The sequence below is a fragment of the Papaver somniferum genome, chromosome 4 (genome assembly GCF_003573695.1).
Source record: "Papaver somniferum cultivar HN1 chromosome 4, ASM357369v1, whole genome shotgun sequence".
In the NCBI taxonomy this organism is placed as follows: Eukaryota; Viridiplantae; Streptophyta; class Magnoliopsida; order Ranunculales; family Papaveraceae; genus Papaver; species Papaver somniferum.
Window position 1 is genome coordinate 81,427,165 of NC_039361.1, and position 15,974 is coordinate 81,443,138.

The 15,974-nt window shown below is 37.9% G+C and overlaps 1 pseudogene; it reads right to left on the minus strand.

Annotated features, from left to right (window-relative positions):
* Nucleotides 1-8,300: 8,300 nt before the first annotated feature.
* LOC113276721 lies at nt 8,301-8,400 on the minus strand (annotated as a pseudogene).
* Nucleotides 8,401-15,974: the final 7,574 nt, after the last annotated feature.

A 15,974-nucleotide genomic window follows, 5' to 3' on the forward strand; every position in this document is an offset into this window, starting at 1 on the left:
AGTTCTTGAAAGTCAGATGAACCAATTCTAAACTTGTTTGGAAGTGTGGAAAATCGGTTTCAAGGTTGTAAGTGTGAAAGAGAACTTACAAAGTAAGGTTGTCGACATACTTTGAACACGTGCTATGAATGTTTATTTCTTTAATTGTTCAAAGTTATTCCTTAATAGCTAAGGGAAGAGAACCCCAGGATCGAAACATAAATAAGTTAAGAATCTCTTAATTAAGGTTATTAATTTTATTTTGTAGGGAAACAAGAATTAGTAATGTGCATTTACTAATTAGAGATTTTCCAAGAGATTTCGATCATTATTTTTGGACAGAGCATTTCCAGGAATTATGAAAACCGAATTTGTGCTTTAATAAATATATTGAGAATATTTTCGGTTTTGGAAATTCCTTGGTGTGCAAACTTTCTTGTCTATAAATACTTGAAGTTTGCCTTTCTAGCAAACTAATCCTCCGTAAAAACAAGCTTCCTATTTGTTGAATGTATGAATAGAATTCGTATTTAATCTCGCTATCATCAAAAGCCCTAGAATATCTTATTGCAAGAATACTCCGTAAATTTCCTAAGTCATCAACACACACATTAGAGCTACGTATGTAAATTCTACCTAAAGAATAACAAGTTCAATTCCTAGGAGCATTAAGTTTCAGAAATAGGCTAATCAATGCAATTGTCATACATTGCGCATGACAATTCGGATAATGGTCAAACTCTACACATGATTACAATAGTGTATCACTACAAACCATAATCATATCATGCTACTCGTATTCAAGGTTATCGCTCGATGATAAATCCTAAATTAGTTATAGATATGGATGTGAGTTCAATCAATTCTAGAATTAACTAAACAAACATTCAATCATAATGCAATACGTCAATCATGCAATTATTATAAACCGTAGAAAGTGAGCGATGATTTTGAGAGAAAACTAATTCATAAATCAAATAGCATGCTTGCAAAATCCGACTACATCTTTAACCAATAAAAATAAATCAAGTACTTGTGTTTACGGACTTGTGTTTATGGAGTTCGTAACAAAAATCATAGGAGAAAGCATCATGTTCTAAACCCTAGAAAACAAGTAAAAGAAGAGATTATATAAAGAGAGAAGTCTCGGATATTTTACAATCTTCCCACGCCTTTTGCCGATCGGCTTAGCAACAGCCCAAAATAGTCAAGCCCAGGTCCAAGCCCTTCTTTGGATCGAACCGGGTCAGATGAGTAGAAACGGGAATCACTGAGTCAACTCACTATGAAGAAAATCCAGCAGAGTCTCATCTGTTTCTGGCTGTTCTCCTGGCCAAATTCTGGATCTTCCCTGCACATTTAATCAAGCCATTTCAAACAATTCCTAACATTCATCTATTCAAAGTCATTCATTCTGCATCACTGCCGCATACTCAAACATGCGAATCCCATCACCTACAGCTCACTGCACAACTCCATCTAAGCTGCAACAAACACAATCTCAACCTTGCAATCTCCCATGACTTCACTGTAACCAACATGGCACCAATCTCAACTGCAATCCCATCTTCCAAACAGACTCGGACCATTTCAATTATTTATTAATGCAGTTCAGTTCATTAATTACCTAGTCAGTGCAGTCGCACCATTCCATCAGGAGCAGCACCATCATAACCATTATCTCCACCTACGTTCACCAATTTTAGTTCAAGACAGAAACTGCACCCATCCAAGCTTCTCTGTAACCTCAGCAGCGACCGACATTATTGCTTCGCGATTTCAGATTCAAATTCACGGCAACAACACTTGTTTCTTTAATCAGATAAACTCTACAGGCCACCTGTTCCAGTGCAGCCAAACCTCCAAGCCATGTCCTTATTCCCTGTCTCAAGCAAACACAACAGCAGCGCCAGATCAACTCAACCTGTCACATCCATTCTGCACCAGCAACTCCACCAGAACCTTTGTCATTTCAGTCCATCTCAACTCCTAACCCACACTGTCTTGTAACAATCCCCAGATCCACTACCACCTGCAATGCCATTACTTGAACTGCAGCTTCAATCATTTCACTAGAACATCACCACCACTGCAATTCACACCTCAAACAATTCCAGTCCCATCCTTGCGTTTAACACAACCATCTTCCCATGGCAGTGACCACCAATCTACAGCCTCAACTCCGATTCAGTTACAAGAACCGTTTCCACCTAATTCATCCACCAAAACCCATCTTTTCCATTCATTACCTTCCTCCTACATCCATTGAATCTGAACTGTTAAACCCATCAGAACCACCATGAGCTCAATCATCTCTGTCTTCAGATCATAACCCGTTCACAGAAACAACACCTCCATCTCGAATTTCATCTCAATTACCACCATATCTTCTCTGTGACTTCAATTTCACCAAACCCTAACCTTCCATGGCCTAATTCCTTCCTCGATCGATTGAAATAGCATCAATAACTCCTAATATTCCCTGTAATTCCTCTCTCAGTTCCATTTCTTCTCTGCATCACTTCATCGATTTCTTTCTTCCTCAGAGAATAAAGCCGCCATCTCTCCTCTCAATTTCAGGTGTTGCATTAATGAAAGACAAACTAGTTGTCTGAGTCTCTGAGAAACACTCGACCTAAGTAGGTCTGTCCGTACGGACTGGCTATTGACACCCAGTGACTTGGATAAGGGTGGCCCAGTTAATATGTGGCCTGTCAGCCTCAGAAAACTGACTATTCATTCTCCGCTCCTTCGTGCGCAATATTAGTCTGCTCCAAATATCGCCCGTGAATTGATCCTTTTGTCTTTTCACTCCAAATAAACGATTTCTCCTTCTTTTGCTCCCAAATGACTCCATAGTACCTAAATAACTCAAAAGCACACATAAGATATATAATTTACACGACAATAGCAAAGAAAGCATAAATACTAGATATAAAATTAGGTGTTTTAGACACCTATCAAATTCCTCCACATTTAGACTTTGCTAGTCCTCGAACAAATCAAACAAAACAATTCTAAAACATACATACAACTCCGTGTCGTCGAGGCTACGGTAACACTTAGCACGTATAACAAGCCTTTAAACCCCTAGGTGTCCCTAGTGGACGAGTTTTAGTCTGGTGAAGGTTTACAAGAGGTATACCTACAAAACCTATATTTCTAACTCCATCCACCTGTGAAAATTTAAGAATGGCACTAAATAATTTTATTAATTGGCATACTATCAATGATTACAAGAGGATGTACCCACTTTCAAATCCAATTCATAAATTAGTGATATAGCTTCATTCGAAAATTTGAACACAACCACAATACTCGGAATCTAATCAACCAAAATCACATGAAAATATTAAGAATATGGATATAGAAAGTAGATGGTGGCGGACTGTTGACTAAGGTGAACGGTGTTTCACATATATGTCTGAAGGTCACTGCCAAAACAAACCTAAAAATCCTATTGGATTGAGCTACTGGCCTTATAAAGATAGGCATTTCTTCCCTTACCATCCAACGACCAGTAACTCACCAGGTGGTTACATCACAACCGGCCAATACAACTCACTACTAATTACCACTTCTAACTATACTAAATACTTCCATTATTACTAAGAAAATACACATATAGGATATGGGCACTCCCTTACCATGCCGGGTACATGACACATTCATGCATTTTATAATTACGTTAACGGTTGCTAAAAACGGACATCCTAAAATAATAAGAATCTTTCCACTAGGGTCTGCCACAGGTTGTGTATCTAAAATTATGAAATCTACAGGACAAAGAGAGCTTACAACCTGTACAAGAACATCTTCTATCACTCCCTCTAGGAATTTAAATGGACTTAGTTTCCAATTGGAGTGTAACACTAGTGGGTTTCAAGTTACCAATTCTTAATTGTTCATACACAAAATATGGCAAAAGATTCACACTAGCACCTAAATATAACAAAACATGTTCAATCTTGTATTCTCCTTTTGAAAAAGATGGGGTCTAACAACCACACCCAATATTTGGTTCGCCAATCTGTATGGACTAACTCCAATATAATTCCAAGAGAATCAACTACACAGTTAGACTCAATCAAGGAAAAACATACAAGAGTTATATCTCAGTTTCTCAACACAATATGCAATCGAACAGATAGAAATCTGTGAGCCTGATTGATATGAGAAATAACTTGAACGGTACAAAAACCAGTGTTCAAGTGTCAATAAATTTCAATCAAGAACCAAAGGTCGGATTTACCAATTGATTGAACTATGCACAATCTGTGATATTTCAATTATATAAACAAATATAATGCAAAAAAGAAATAATACAGACACCAGAAGTTTTGTTACGAGGAAACCGCAAATGCAGAAAAACCCCGGGACCTAGTCCAGATTTGAACACCACACTGTATTAAGCCGATACAGACTCTAGACTACTACAAGTTAACTTCGGACTGGAATGTAGTTGATCCCTAACAAATCTCACACTGATAAAGGTACAATCGCGTTCCTTATGCCTCTGAATCCCAGCAAGACTCTACGCACTTGATTCCCTTATCTGATCTCACCCACAACTAAGAGTTGCTACGACCCAAAATCGAAGACTTGATAACCAAATCTGTCTCCCATAGAAAGTCTATTCTGATAGATAAATCTGTCTCCCACATAAATACCTATGAAGTTTTTGTCTCGTCTTTTGGTAAATCAAGGTGAACAGGAACCAATTGATAATCCGGTCTTATATTCCTGAATAATATCCTATAAATATCAACCACCTTACACTAACTTAACTATATGGTAGTAGAACAAGTTATTGTGGAATCACAAAGAATGACACGAAGAGCTTTGTGTTACTTTTTATATCTTACCTATCACAGATAAATATCAAGCAAATCTTAGAGAAGATAACACTAAATACGATAGAACAAGTAAGATCAGAACACGCAACTACAGAGAAAATAGTTGGGTCTGGCTTCAGAATCCCAATGAAGTCTTTAAGTCGTTAACCTATAATGGTTTTAGGAAAAACCTAGGTTAAAGGAGAATTGACTCTAGTCGCAACTAGTATCACACAAGAGGTGTAGGGATTAGGTTTTCCAGTTGCCTTCTTGATAGACAAATTTTTGTGTCTGATATAATCTCAATTGTATATATTGTTAGTTCTCGATTTTGTATTTATTTTGGCTTTTTATGTCTTTATAGGTGTTTTTGGAAAAATAAGATTTTGCGGCGAAATTGGCTCGAAAAGTGTTTTTTGCGTTCATGGGAGGACATTTGCTATTCGGACCCTCACTTTGGATAAGAGGTAACCTAATTACTAAGGGACATCCCATTTCCATGCAGCTTCTAATCGCACCCCTACTCTGGATAGGGGGCGACCATTTTATACATTTGAAATTCAAAAGGCGGGAAAGTAGATACAGTTCTGGCAGATTTAGGGTTCTTGATTTGAAGAAGTTTGAGGTCGATTAAACCTCTGATTTTCATAGGATAGACTCCTTATAGGTCTAGGAATCTGATATGGGTGTTGAAATCGATTAGACTGGGCTCAATCGATGGATTTTTATCACAACAGAAAATATGGAAAGACACGTGTGTGACCTGTTTTAGGGAATTTTAGAGAGATTAAAGTGCTGTAAACCTTCCCAAAGATTTGTATCTATCTAAGGAAGAGTTTAGAATAAAAAGGAAAGCTCAGAAACGCGTAAAAATTCTAAAACAAGAAATTGCCGCAACTTTGCCGTGAAGAGAAGGAAAGAGATTTTGGAAGATTTGGGAGAGATTTAATCGGTATTTTTGATATAAATAGATTGTTTGGGTCATATAGGAGGGGTGTCAAGAGTTTGGGGAACTAAAGAGATCCAGAGAAGAAGAAATCAGAGTTTTATCAAACTCTGTTTCTGCTGCTGCTGAAGAGGAAGAACGCGAAGAACATTGACGCACGAGAAATAGTCGCAGAACAGTGTCGTTGTTTAACAGATGAAGAACATTAAGCTGTGCAGGACAGTCGTATTCTAGGGTCTTAAATTTCTGATCCTGTAACAGTTGATTAGCAACGTATATCTTCAGTATTGCAACACCAACTGTAACAATGACTTCTGTAACATCTATACACCGTTGCAGATCTGCTGTTTTATATATTCTCTTTAATAAAACCACCTTTTGAGCCATGATTTATTATTTTGAACCTGTTTTTGATATGAGGAGCTAAACCCCATTGCTGAGGCGATAGAGAAAGCTATTTTTCCAACAAAAAGTGGTACAATCTATTTATTTTAATTTATTGCAATTATTATTATGATTATTTGCCTTGGACTATTATTGAATATGATTTTTATTTGAGTGATTGTGATCTATTTTGATGGAGTATGCTTAGTTTATAGACTCCTGATGCTTCATGCTTGGTATTTACAATTATTTCTTTTGAAAATCTACTTGTTGCAATAGTAAGAATCAAATTGAACAAGAAAATTGCATGAATACAAAGATTGGATTAAATCACCTTAAAATTGGAAAATAGTGGAATCTTAGCCTCAGTGTTCTTTTAATATTGATATCAACTTTGATTGAGTTTGCTATGATTTTTAGTAAGTTTTCTATTTTAATATTAGAATTTAAGTCTAATTAATATCCTTCACAAGTCTGAGAATCGAACCACTTTTACCACTATCTACAAATCACACCAATTTTTGGCGCCACCGACGCGGACTTGTTTTTAGGGTTTTAGATTTATTTTATTTTTATTTTATTCTATTTTTTATTATTTTTGTCCTTTTTTTTTATGTTTTTGGGTATTTATCTTGTGTCTACAGGTTCTGGATCATAAAGAAAATTGAGCCAAAGAGTTTGGTGATTTCATAAAGACTTGGAGCTAAAGATTAAAGCAAAAGAACAGAAAAGAAGACAATTTTATTTTAGACAATTTTAGTTTAGGGTTTGTTTATTTTCTTTTAGAAAAAAAAACTGTATTAGGGTTTATTATTTTTGTAATTTTCCTTTACTTTTTTTTTTTTTTTGGACTTTTGGACTTTGGGACATTATTTTTTTTATTACCCTACGGAAGGGTACTTTAAATATAAACTGTTTGCAGAGAAGGAGGACAATTACGATATTGTCTCTGCACCTTGGGTTCGTACACTAGACATCGGAGTCAGTGGCCCGAGTTGACTACAACCGATTCATCCCCCGTCTGGAACGGGAGGTAAGATTCTAAACACTCGCGAATCCTCTGTCAGCGAGTTACTGGACTCCTTCGTATGCATATATGTTGAGGACTGAATACGGACATTAATTTTTCTAGTAAAGGGAAAGGCCTGGCCATACAAGATAAAGGTTCGGATTTCATCACCGTTCTCTTCTTGCCCGCTTTAGGAACACGTAACCTACGCGAACCTAAGCCTAAAATTTTGAATAGAACGAGACAGATAGGGTAACGAGCTTAACAGGAAAGTCATTCGAAAAATATTGGTTACTCTTTTAAGCATACTTCGAAGTTCTTGACGGTTTCTGTAAGTTGAACGCGTGACTGCGCCGCCTTGTAATACCGGTGAGGCCTTGGGTATCAAAGCTCCACCGAGATTCCCTCGCCTCTATTCAACTTACGTTAACTCGGATTGATTCCAGAGGGGTTTGCTTAAATTGTAACGAATTCCCGTATGAAGGATTATAAGCTGGTCTAGAAACAATCTAAGTGGAGCCATCATGCTTTTTGTTTGCTAGAAATCAATAGGTTTGATTTGGTTGAGTCGCCCTTGATCTGTGTTTTCTTACCCTTCAAATTTAGAAAATTCTATTGTATGCCTGACGTAAAAGAGACGCACTAGGTAGATATGTTAAAGAGAAACCTAGTAGTTCGAAGCGTCTCGATTACCTTAATCTAGAAAGTCCGACTTTTGAAGAGTCTGTTTTTGAACGTCCTTTGACTGAGGAGAGAATCCCTGTTGCTCCGATAGCGCCAAAAATGGCAACTTTGAAAGCTTTGTTGAATCCAACTAGGACTACTCGTCCTTCGTGTATTAAGTTAGCTGAAACAGAGGCACCCTATGAACTGAAACCTGGGACCTTACAGATGCTCCCAATCTTTTTAGGGAAAGAAAATGAAAACCCTTATTACCATGTTAGGGATTTTGAGGAAATTTGTAGTACTCTAAGAATTAGAGGCTTAGATGATGATGCTTTGAAACTTAGGTTATTCCCATTTTCCCTGAAAGATAAGGCCAAGTCGTGGATGTATAGTTTGGACTCCGAGTCAATTGAGACATATGAACAACTTACATCTGCCTTTTTCAATAAGTTTTTCCCTAGGCACAAAACATCGTCTATTAGGACGCAAATATGCACATTTTCACAAAAAGAGGGAGAATCTTTATATAGGTATTTGGAAAGATTCAATGATTTATTATCCCAGTGTCCTCATCATGGTTTAGAAAAGGTTAGGTTAGTTCAGATCCTTTATGAGGGTTTAGATTATTCCACAACGACCATGGTTGAGTCTCTATGCACTGGTGGATTTGAAAACCAAACTGTTGATGCGGCGATGGAATTTTTTAATGAAATCGCCGAAAAAACCCAGCAATGGGAAAATAGTAGGGCACCCCAGAAAACAATTCTTTTAAGTAGAGGAAACGTTAATAGGGTAGAAGGAGGCTATGAATCAGATGCCAAAATTGCTGCTATAGCAAAAAGGTTAGAAGCCTTAGAAGTGGGCCAGACTAGTGGTAGAGTGGATCCTTTTTGGGAAGGACAGAATATTGAAGAGCAAGCCAATGCTTTTTTATAATAACACTAGATTTGATAACCGTCAAAAGATTGACCCATATTCAGAAACCTATAATCCTGGTTGGAGAAACCATCCGAACCTTTCGTGGTCTAAGGGCCAAAGTCAAGGTCAGTTTAGTAATTCTAATGCTCCCCCAGGTTTTGGCTATACTAAGAATCCTTCAGGATTAGCTCCGTTTCAGAATCATTCAGATAAGAAAATCCTAAGTTTAGAGGAATCTCTCGCCTTGTTAACTCAGCAAACTGCAAAATTTCAGTTATCCGTAGAACAGAGTCTACAAGCTAGTAATAGGATAGGGCAAGAAAATAGTCAGGCTACTTCCGAGTTAAAAACCCAGGTTGGTCTGATAAGTGATTCTTTGAGAGAAAAAGGTAAGTTTCTTAGTCAAACACAACCCAACCCTAGAGGAGTTCATGAATTAGGTGTAAAACCATCGAATAAATTGAATGTTGTTAGAACCCTTAGGAGTGGTAGAGTTGTAGACAATAAGGTAACCATGCCCGATAGTGAACATACTGTAGTTCACCCCTCAGGATCTCACCTCTCAGGACCAGTAGCTGAAGAGACTGATAAAGTTTCTGATGATGGGAATTCGGTTCCTGAAAAGTCTGATTTTATGCCTAGAGCCCCATTTCCTCAGCTATTAGTACCAACAAAGAAGGAATCGAACTTTAATGACATAGTGGAGGTTTTTAAGAAAGTTACCATAAACCTTCCCTTATTAGATGCAATTAGGCAAAATCCTGCTTATGCCAAGTTCCTTAAGGATATGTGTACGCGAAAGCGAAAACTTAGCGTCCATAAGAAATCCTTTTTAGCTAGTCACGTAAGTTCAATCATTCATAACACCACAACTCAAAAGTACAAAGACCCAGGTTCTCCTACCATTGCTTGCACAATAGGTAACTTCCGGGTAGAAAAAACTTTACTTGACTTAGGAGCCAGTGTGAACTTACTGCCATTCCATGTATACTTACAGCTAGAACTTGGTGAAATGAAACCTACTCAGATGACACTGCAGTTAGCTGATAGGTCTGTTAAAATCCCTCGAGGTGTTATCGAGGATGTTCTTATTGAGGTCGACAAGTTTATTTATCCAGTGGATTTCGTGGTCCTAGATACCCAACCTGTCCCTGACCCAGAGAACCAGATACCTGTGATTTTAGGTCGCCCATTTTTAGCTACGTCTAATGCGATCATTAACTGTCGAAATGGTGTGATGAGTTTATCTTTTGGTAATATGACTATGGAGATGAACATTTTTAATGTCAGTAAGCAACCTCATGAGCTAGATGACACATGTTTGAGAGGTGAACATGATAGAAGCCTTAGTTCAGGAGTCATTACCAAACATTTGTCTGAAGACCCATTAGAAAGTTGTCTATCCCATTTTGGTTTAGATTTTGACGACGATAGCACTATTGAACAGGTGAATGCTCTATTAGATTCTACCCCCGTGTTAGACACTGATAGATGGAAAGCTAGGTTCGAACCGTTACCAGTTTCTGAGACTACCCTAATTCCTTCTTTAGAAGAGCCCCCAAAGTTGGACCTTAAACCACTACCCGATACTCTAAAGTATGTTTTTAGGCCCATCTGAGACTTTACCTGTGATTGTAGCTTCCGATTTGGATAGTGATCAGGAAAGTAGGCTAGTAAATGTACTTCAAGACAATAAGGAAGCTTTAGGGTGGACTATAGCAGACATTAAGGGTATAAGTCCTACTGTGTGTATGCATCAGATTCATTTAGAGGAAGACTCCAAACCTTCTAGGGAGATGCAACGTCGACTGAACCCTAACATGAAAGAGGTAGTTCGAAAAGAGGTGCTTAAGTTGTTAGATGCGGGTATTATTTACCCAATTTCAGACAGTAAGTGGGTCAGCCCTGTTCAGGTTGTCCCCAAGAAATCAGGTATCACTGTAGTCCAGAATGATAATAATGAATTAATCCCAACCCGAGTGACCACGGGATGGCGTGTGTGTATTGACTATAGGAAATTGAACAAGGTCAAGGAAGGATCATTTCCCCTTTTCCCCCTTCCACCAAATGCTAGAGCGATTAGCTGGACATAGTCACTATTGCTTCTTAGATGGCTACTCCGGTTATAATCAGATCGTTATTGCCCCAGAAGACCAAGAGAAAACCACTTTTACCTGTCCCTTTGGTACCTTTGCGTATAGACGCATGCCTTTCGGGCTATGTAATGCCCCTGCAACTTTTCAGCGTTGTATGATGAGCATATTTTCTGATATGGTAGAACGGTTCTTAGAGGTCTTTATGGATGATTTTTCAGTGTTTGGTTCATCTTTCGATGAGTGCTTGCATCATTTGACATTAGTGTTGACTAGGTGTAAGGAAAAAAATTTAGTGCTTAATTGGGAAAAATGCCATTTCATGGTTAAATCAGGAATTGTTAGGGCACATCGTTCTTCAAAGGGTATAGAGGTAGACAAAGCCAAAGTTGACCTTATTAAGACTTTACAGGTCCCAAAAACCGTAAAAGATATTAGGTCATTCCTAGGGCATGCAGGTTTTTACCGTCGATTCATTAAGGATTTTAGCTTGATTTCTAGACCTCTTTGCAATTGCAAAAGATGTTAAGTTTGTCTTTGATGATGCTTGTTTAGAGGCTTTTGAGAAGCTTAAAACTTTACTCACTACTGCCCCGATAGTCCAGGCACCTAACTGGAACCTACCCTTTGAGATTATGTGTGATTCTTCAGATTATGCTATAGGCGTTTTTAGGCAACGAGAAAACAAATTACTTCATGTGATTTATTATGCTAGCAAAATCTGAATGATGCCCAAATGAACTACACAACTACCGAGAAGGAACTTTTAGCCATCGTGTTTGCCTTGGATAAGTTTAGGTCCTATTTAGGTTCTAAGATCATAATCTATACAGATCATGCTGCTTTGAAATACCTTTTATCTAAGAAGGATACCAAACCTAGATTGATTAGATGGATCCTATTGTTACAGGAATTTTCCAGACATTAGAGACAAAAAGGGTGCAGAAAATGTAGTAGCAGACCACTTGTCTAGGCTAGTTGTTAGTTCCCCTAATAATTCCCTTCCTATAAGGGAAAATTTTCCTGATGAACAATTGTTTTCTGTTTCCCAATCACCTTGGTATGCAAATACAGTGAATTATCTTGTTACTGGTCAAACCCCTCAACATTGGGGTAAACAAGATCGTTCTAGGTTTTTAGCCGAGGTTAAGCATTTCTTTTGGGATGATCCTTATCTGTTTAAGTATTGTCCGGACCAGATTATTAGGAGATGTGTATATGAGAGTGACCAGTCTAGTATTATCTCCTTTTGTCATGAACATGCATGTGGGGGTCATTTTAGTGCTAAGAAGACTGCTGCTAAGATTTTGCAGTGTGGATTTTACTGGCCTTCGTTGTTTAAAGATTCCCATAGTCATTGTGTTTCTTGTGAGCGTTGCCAGAAGTTAGGAACCATTTCCCGTAGAAATATGATGCCTTTGAACCCTTTTTTAGTGATTGAGGTCTTTGATGTGTGGGGCATTGATTTTATGGGTCCATTTCCTATTTCGTTTGGTCATCTTTACATACTTGTCATTGTAGACTATGTGCCTAAGTGGGTTGAGGCGGTTCCGTGTAAAACGAATGACCACAGGGTCGTAGTCCAGATTTTGAAAGAGAATATACTTACACGTTTTGGTACGCCGCGAGCTATAATTAGTGATGGAGGTTCACACTTTTCTAATAGACCATTTTCTCTTTTAATGAAACAATACGCTATTACCCGTAAAGTAACAATCCCATATCACCCTCAGACTAGTGGTCAGGTAGAGGTTTCCAATAGGGAAATTAAACGTATTCTAGAGAAAACAGTTAATCCAAACAGGAAAGACTGGTCGTCGAGGCTTACTGATGCCTTATGGGCTTACCGTACTGCGTTTAAGACACCCATTGGAATGTCACCTTATCGTTTAGTGTTTGGCAAGGCATGTCACCTGCCTGTTGAGTTAGAGCATCGAGCTTATTGGGATATTAAAAACTTAAACTTTTCACTTGACAAGGCAAGAGCTCAAAGAAAGCTCCATATCAATGAGTTGGACGAGATTCGTAGAGATGCATACGATAGTGCTAAGGAGTATAAGAACAAAATGAAACTTGTGCATGATAGGAATATTTTACGAAAGTCATTTTCTCCAGGTCAAAAAGTTCTTATGTATGACACTCGTTTGCATCTATTCCCCGGGAAGTTGCGCTCTCGGTGGACCGGTCTTTTTGTGGTCCGTACTGTTTTTCCTCATGACGCTGTTGAGATTGAGACACCATATGGTAGTAGTTCTTCGAAGGTTAAGGGTCAGTGATTGAAGCCCTTTTTAGAGCCTTTTCCTACAGGTGATGTTGAGGAGGTCCCTCTGGAGGACCCTGTTTACCTTGATTGACCATCGAGGCGATTTTGTATGTTGTATAATATTTTTGTAGGTTTTTGGTTACTCTTCACTCAGGTACTATCTTTCCGACTTCTCTCTTTACTATTTCCTCATGTTACTTTTATTTTTGGTACTGTTCTTTAATTAGAAACATTGAGGACAATGTTAGATTTAAGTTTGGGGGTGGGGTAGAACTTTTTGTTACCTTTTCGATGCAATAAATACACTCCAGAGCCTAGAAATTTATCCCTATTAAGGATGGCACTAACCAATCTAAGTGGATGAAAGCATTTTGGTTGTAGGAGTTGAGGAACCAATCTGACTAGATGGAAACATCTAAAGAGTCTATTCATAAAAGCACAGAGCTCAGGTGTTAGAAATAACATGATAGTTTCACCATATCTCGTTGAGTCCTTTTCAATTCTGTTTTTATTTTGTTTTGTTTTTAAACTCTGTTTCTCTAAGTGATTAGGTGGGGCTCACGATTCAAGTTGTTACCAATGCTAGGGTGAATTAGAGTGATTGAGATACAAAAAAGAAAAAAAAAAAGAGAAACTGAGACCAGACCATCAAACCAACTGGAATAAATTCAATAAAGTCGACCACTATAACCCTTGTATATGCCAGTTGTGTTGACCTAGAGTTAGGATTATCAATCACTGGTTCCCTTGTATATGCCAGTGTGTTGATATTAGTCAGACTAGTATCTCAGTCCATTAGGATAGGTTCATTTTGGCGGAGGCCTTCAGACAGATATGAGAAACACCGTTCACCTAGTAAACATCAAAACCATCTATGTTTTTCTATATCCATCTTCTTGATCTCTCCATGTGATTAGTTTTGACTCCGAATATTGATGTCCATAGTGCGACTATCTGAGTAGAGCTCTGTCACTTCATATGAACTTCACTTCATATGAACTTTAGTATGCTTGAGTGCGAACACATGTACGGCAATTGGAATTTCGTATCAGGGTACTTCCTCCTGTAGTCAATAAGTATGCAAACCAAGGATATTCTTTGGTGCCTTCCAAGGTTCTGTATAGATAGCTAGGGTCTGGAGTATAGAGGTTTTGTGGGTATACCTCTGGTAAGCCCTCTGGAGACAACACTCCGCCACTAGGTACACCTAGGGGTTTAAAGGCTTATTGCATACGCTAAATGCAATCGACGATGTCTGCGACAGTGAGTTAGGATTTCATTTCTATTTTATTTTTGTTCGGAATTCATGTACCAATTCGTCAATAAAAACCTCCTCCTTCTTCGTAGCTTCTGTATTCACAACTCCCGGAACGAATTGTTCTTCTAATGGTGGTATGTAAATGGATTTGCACCTAAGCTTGGAGAAGTTGATCAGATATTCTGTTTGCGAAATATGATAATTTCTACTCGGTGAAGGTATATCGTTAAGTAAATCTTGATATCTTCTCTTCAGATCAAGTAAATGGTTATAGAGTTGAAATTTCTCCCTAACTAAATACAAAATCCTCCCCATGGATCGAAACGAATTTGATACCAGTTGTAATGTACTTAAGTACAATGACAAGGTTGGGTGGATAGATTGAGGATAAACCTCTCTTGATTCGTGAGAATCAATCCTCTATGAGTTCAAAAGAACACAACATGTAGAACAAAGTTCTATTTGGATTAATATTAACGATAAGATTTTCATTGCAAACTCTGGCCTTATAAAGATAGGCATTTCTTCCCTTACCATCCAACGACCAGTAACTAACCAGGTGGTTACATCTCAACCGTCCAATACAACTCACTACTAATTAACACTCCTAACTATACTAAATACTACTATTATTATTAAGGAAATACACATATAGGATATGGGCACTCCCTTACCATGTCGGGTACATTGACACATTCATGCATTTTATAATTACGTTAACGGTTGCTAAAAACGGACATCCTAAAATAATAAGAATATTTCCACTAGGGTCTGCAACAGGTTGTGTATCTAAAATTATGAAATCTACAGGACAAAGAGAGCTTACAACCTGTACAAGAACATCTTCTATCACTCCCTCTAGGAATTTTAATGGACCTAGTTTCCAATTGGAGTGTAACACTAGTGGGTTTCAAGTTACCAATTCCTAATTGTTCATACACAAAATATGGCAAAAGATTCACACTAGCACCTAAATATAACAAAGCATGTTCAATCTTGTGTTCTCCTATTGAAAAAGAGGGGGTCTAACAACCACAACCAATATTTCGTTCGCCAATCTGTATGGACTAAACCCAATATAATTCCAAGAGAATCAAGTATGCAGTTAGACTCAATCAAGGAAAAACATACAAGAGTTATATCTCAGTTTCTCAACACAATCTTCAATCGAACAGATAGAAATCTGTGAGCCCGATTGATATGAGAAATAACTTGAACGGTACAAAAACCAGTGTTCAAGTATCAATCAATTTCAATCAAGAACCAAAGGTCGGATTTACCAATTGATTGAACTACGCACAATCTGTGATATTTCAATTATATAAACAAATATAATGCAGAAAAGAAATAATACAGACACCAGAAGTTTTGTTGCGAGGAAACCGCAAATGCAGAAAAACCCCGGGACCTAGTCCAAATTTGAACACCACACTGTATTAAGCCGATACAGACTCTAGACTACTACAAGTTAACTTCGGACTGGAATGTAGGTGATCCCTAACCAATCTCACACTGATTAAGGTACAGTCGCGTTCCTTATGCCTCTGAATCCCAGCAGGACTCTACGCACTTGATTCCCTTATCTGATCTCACCCACAACTAAGAGTTGCTACGACCCAAAAT